The sequence below is a fragment of the Anas platyrhynchos genome, chromosome 1, assembly GCF_047663525.1.
Source record: "Anas platyrhynchos isolate ZD024472 breed Pekin duck chromosome 1, IASCAAS_PekinDuck_T2T, whole genome shotgun sequence".
Taxonomy (NCBI): Eukaryota; Metazoa; Chordata; class Aves; order Anseriformes; family Anatidae; genus Anas; species Anas platyrhynchos.
In genome coordinates, this window is record NC_092587.1 from 176,696,541 (window position 1) to 176,702,540 (window position 6,000).

Consider the following 6,000-nt stretch of genomic DNA (forward strand, 5'->3'; position numbering starts at 1 on the left):
GCTATAGGGAGAGGGGTAGAGAGAGATGGGAGCCAGCTTCCCCAAAGCTGCACCATGGCAAGGGGGTCAGGAGGAATCTGTGCTTCTGGAGCCACCATCTAGAGGCAGTATGGCCAGAAACATTAAGTTCCTGAATTGCCAGTTGGTCTGAAATCTGGTGAGTTTTATACTGCTTTCAAATATCTCAAATATTTTGCAGCTCCTATCAAGAGGCTACAGAACTTCACATCCTGCCTTTCTGAGGCCAAGGTAATACCCTGAAGTACTTCAAATCCCTTATCAATCCCATGGCACACAATGTTTTGCTCGGGTAGCCCCAGTGTCAGATTTCCAGGTGATGTTTTTCTGCAGAGGAGCCCGAGGACTGAGGCAGTCATCAATCCAATTTGGTTTGGTTTGAAATCCCTGAGGTTTCATCAAATTTCCGTCCTTCCCCCCTTTTCACCCTGAGGTTTTCTTTCTGTCCTTCCTCCCTTGTCACCAAGGAAGAGCAACTGGCTGGTGGCCTGTGAGCTGAAATCTCAAACCACATAGGACACTGGTTTCACTGGTAAACCAGGCTGCAGCTGCAATATAACTGAGGCTGCTCCTTCAGTATAACATGTTAGGTTGGGAGCATGTATTGAAATAGGGGAAAGAATATTTCTATTAACCATTTGATCTGGATGTTTTTATGCTCCAAGTCACAGCAGCCACCTGGGGGACTCCCACAGGCTCAGCTGGAGCTGTCACGTTTGACACTTGAGCCTGGAGCACAGAGAGCCAGCACGAACCCAGGCACGTGCACGGGGGCCAGCACGCCTGCCCCTGGTCATCTCCTGTCAACAGGAGCAGCAGCTCCCAGAGTGACGTTATCTCCTTGTTCCCAGCCCTGGAGACAGGGAGGATGGAGAGGGGGTTGGTAGGAAGCGTGAGGCAGGGATCCTGCCTCCTGTCCTTTTATTTCCCCATTCACAAGTCAGGCAGTGTCCAGCCTTGTGATTACCAGTGGGACATTAGAGATAAGCCACGCTCCTGGCCATGCTGGAGCACACCCCTTGTGGACATCTGTCCTGCCAGGGCAGTGGGAGGAGATGCTGGCAGGTACCACAGTGCAACATCTCACGCCGAGCCCCCAGAGCACATCAGGTGGATGGGCTGTGCCAGATTGCATGTGAGCCAGCAAACAAATCGAGCTGAGTCGGTGGCGTCTCCAGGCAGCTCAGCTCCTGCAAGTGTTGTTTTTATTTCTGACATCAGGGGAGCGATGCTGAGGCTCTGCAGAGGGACGGGGGAGAGAGCAGCTTTCCTTTGTTCACTCTGATTTCTTGGAGATGCCAGAACAGCCTTTCCCAGAGCTGGCTTAATTGCCTTCTGCGTGAGGAAACCAAAAGCAGCCCAATTAAGGAGCTATCTCAGTAGATTTTTACCTTTTTTTTTTTTTCTTTTTTTTTTTTTTTTCCTTCTAGGAATTACTCCAACTCACCAAACATGCTGTATGGTCATGTGTTTCAGCTCATTTCTATTTACCCATCCCTGCACTCCCTTCCTGCTGTGAAACCGTAACACAGAGCTGGTGCTCTGCGATGTAGCTGTCACTCCATCAGCCATCCCAGAGCTCCTTGCAGGGCTGTGCTCCCTCCCCAGCTCACTGCTGCTTGTCCGACTGCTCTGCATTCACACAAGGAAGCCCAGGGTGGCTGGAGCAAACTCTTTTGGGCAATGATTGATATTTCCTCTTTAATGGCCAGTGGCGATGCCCTCTGGGGGATCTTGCAGTCTGGAGGAGGGCAGGGTATCCTCCAGTCTTGTTGCTATTTGCCATTTGGTATTTATTAGCGGCAATGAATAACAGGGAAAACTAAGTCCATCCTCTCTCCTGGGAGCTGTTGGCATTACTTAAAATAGCAGAACAATGAAACCACAGCCAGGAGCAGACTTTCAGGGATATCATCCCTCTGAAAAACAGCACCACAGTAAACCTCAAGCCTTGCAAATAACCTTCACCCTCATCCATCAGCCTGTTTCAGCAGACAGCCACCCTCACAAAATGCCCCCCAAAGCAATAAGCTCTGATTACTTCCAGCAGTAAAAGCATTTGATGAAAGTGCCCACTACACTGCGGAGAGCTTGCTGAGACAGTATCCCAAGGCTAGAAATTAATCTATTTGGGAAGCCTTTGACCCACAGCAAGGTGGTGGGCAAGTCGGCTTCTGAGGAGATGACAGTGGGTTGTGTCCCAGGAGCTTCTGCATGCACCTTTGGGCAGCAAACAGAAATGAATCATCCCACTCGTCCACATGGGATGGGACTCCAAACAGGAGTTGGTATCGATGTAATATATAAAACTACACAGCATGTGCACGTTTCCCACCTCTGCTGCTTTGCTAACCAAGGTTTTCGTGCCATTGAAAGGCAGGCCATATCAAGTTGATGTGCCAAGTACAACGGCTCTAACAAAACACCACTGACAACTCATGGGAAACACGCAAGTCTTGACCCAAAGTTTCTTATGGAAGAAGAGCAATAATGTCTGACTTCTCCCTAACTAATGAATATGAACCCCGCATGCACACACCCAGAGTCCATCTGACATTGTCTTTCATGGCTACAGATTAAGTACTGAGTACTTCGGATGGTTCCCACCTGAATGCTGAGTGAAACACTAGCCTGTGGGGCAAAGCTATGCCTGGTTGCATTTCTCAACAAATGAACTATCAACATGTAACTGCTTCAGACATGTGTTGGGCAGCAGGGTACCTGCTGATAACCAGCAGTGTATGAACATCTATGTACATCACCATCTGGCATAGGTGGGGTTGGTATTAGCCATTCGCTACTCCAAAGGAAACCTCAGGAAAATGTGGAGCCCTCTGTATTTTCTTGATCCATCAGGAAAGATGAATCAACAAGCTGTGGGCTTGTTGGCTACAGGTACAACAAAACAGCCTCTGGGTCATTGGATTGACTGCTAAGACCATTACCCTTGGAGGTAATTTTATAAAGGTTTCTCTTTTGAAATGTCTGAAGGAACAAAGGATTTTATTATCTTTGCTGCTACCTTGCTGCATGAGTCTGAGAAGTCAGCTAAGCTCTAGCTGCACCCATTTCCACATCCGGGAATTAGTGATAATTATGATACAGTGAAATGAAAATTGAAGTAGTTGAGATGTGATCCAATTTCAGGCGTCCATGTAGGGCACCATCCGCATTATTTGAGTCTAATTGAAGATATTTACTTGGCTGCAGATGAAAAGGAAATGATGATAGTATTAACACGGTTACTTCAAGAAGAAATAGGGGGTAAGAATAGTTTAAGTTGGCATTCGCTGCAGAGAAATATTTGTTAAATCTTGACCAAAGTCTTTGCTGGTGTTAAGAAAGTTGCTGCAAGAGCAGCATCTTCTTAAGGTGTGTTAATAGAAGTCATTAAAATATAAAGTAAATATTTACAAATGAAAATTTCATAAACACGCACAATGGACGCACATGCGAAAACTTGTTTTGGTGAAAGCAAAGAGTGGGTGCAGACACTGAGCAGTTGCTGGTACACGTGAGTAGCTGCTGGAATTTACCTTGAACACAAAAATGTTCATTTGCATGGTTAAATGTTGGCTTCCAGCAAGCACCTGGATTTGATGCAATTAATAGTCCTGGTGGGTGCTATTCTGGTCACCCAAATACTCTTGGGACAGATCTAGAAAGTAACTGAACAGGCTCAGTAAAGAGTTTTGTGAAAAGTAAGTTTTATGTTCTGATTTACCATCTCATTTTACAGTTTTTCTATTTCTATTTGACCATGTCTTTAACTCTTCAATAACCTCACTAAAGCTCCGATTGCCCTTTTTTTTGGGTATTTACTATTTGAAATCCGTATTAATCATCTATTCATGCGAATTGGTTTTCAGGAGTGTTTGGTTCAGCACCTAATGAGGTTGGAGAGGGTCAACAACCACTGTTCTACTGCTTCTTTGTGACACATCGGGATTAAAGCAAGGCATGAAGGTCCCTTCTTCCACTCCCATGCTTTGTAGGAGACCTGGCCAGCTGTATGCATGTCCCGGGGTGGGAAGCCAGTGCCTGGCCAGAGACCATACTTCATTTTGACTTTTCAGCGTGCCAGGTTATGCCACTTAGTTAGAGAGTTCATCTTAAAAGTGCAAGACAGTGACATTAACTTCCTGCCTTGCAATACTGGTTTCAACACCCTCCATGCAAATTCTCCAGAGAGTTGCAATTAACGGTTGTAAAGAAACAAATTAAATTCTGAAAAATAAACTCTTTTCCTCGGGTCTATCTTGCCTGGCAGAGATTGGAGATTGTATCAAGGGAAATTAACTTCCAGAGAGGTGATTGCCAGCCACTGAAACAAGTTACAACACATCATCCCCCCTCTCCACACCCCTCTCCTGTGCAGGCACAATTACAGTGCCTTGATGTTAAGGCTCTAAGGAACTTGATGATGAAGATTTATTTGGGCTGGGCAACAGCTGCCATTTCACTGGCACACTCAGGCAATGGAGATGTGCAGATAGGCGGTGTATATAGAGTGGAAAACGTCACTGGAAATATGGCAATATCTGTCTGAACTAGAAAAAAGTCTGCCATATTCATAAGATCTAAGGAGATCTGTCCTCACAGTCTTCTTTACTTCATTCCAGTCAGAAGAGATCATGGCAAATTGTTACACAGAGACACAATAGAAGGTGTCAGTGAATTTTTTTTTTTTTTTTCATGTTGTCCCAAGCAGCGAGATACCCTGCAATGAGCAAAGGTTTCTGTTTAGTGATTTAAAGTGATGGCTGTGTGTTTAAGCTTCAGCAGCAGACGTGGAAGGAAAGCACTCCCACGTCCTGGAAATGGGAGACTCCTGTATGGGTAATACTTGAAGGTGTTGTTAATTCTCACATCAAACACACAAATCCCACATCAACTGCGCTTCTCAAGCCTGCAGCAATCCCAACAGTTGAAGGCAGAGCAAAATTCAGTTCTCCCAGCTCTTTTGGGGATGTCTGGGACTCAAATGCTCGTAGAAAGAAGGTGAATTCTGCGTTCCAGTTGTGGAGCTGGCAGCAGACCAATGCAGCACACATGTGAGGCTTTCTGGGGTTATAATCCAGCGTTTCCTGGTACTCAAAGGCTCTGGAAGGTGTTATTTGACGTCAGCTTCCAACAAACAAACAAACAAAAAGCATTTAGCAGCACTGGATTTACCCTTGCACCATACCATATGTTAACAGTATTGCATGTTTGTCTGTTGTTTTCTATGGCTGGAAAGATCTTCATAGCCTCTTAAACTACAGGGCCCATTGCTATGCATGTCCTGCACTGGGGGCAGTGTTGCAGGTGAGTGTTAGATGCAAAATACATTGCTACAACTCCATAATCATGTCTGAGGCAGTCATGCTGGCATTCCCTATATGCCCATCTACCATAACTTGCAGAAGAAGAGTCAGATTTTCTGGAGAGAACAGGTGTCATCTACATCACACAGTGTCAGGAGCACACCATAACCTCGAGATATATCTTGTTGGTTCCCCAACAACAGGCCTCTGTAGCACATGGAGGCATCCCTAGAGACACTCCTATAGAAACCAGAAATGCCCCCCTCATATCAGCCCCCGTTTGACTTCTCAATTTTCTTAAACAATGAAAAGCCAAATTGTACCTATCTAACTGAAACTATCTGCAGAAAGACATTTTCTCAAGCAGGCCGATCTGATGGCCTGGAGTCGATGCACTGAAGGTCTCTGTATCCTACCCATCTGGACAAGTGTTTCCATTTCCACTCCACCCAAGGAGTAGGGCACAGTCAATTCCAAAACATCAGTCTCCAGAGATGCTGGAAAAGTAGCGCTTTGTTCAGTTTTGTTAAGAGAAGCTTCTTTCCACATCCTATCCATGAGCTCACCTGCAGCCCTTCAGCCAGCAGCTTCAGCAGGCCCTGGAGAAAGCAGTTTGGAGGGAGCCAGTGGATTTGAGTTACCCTTGTTTGCAATGCCTACAGAGGCTAAGGCACCA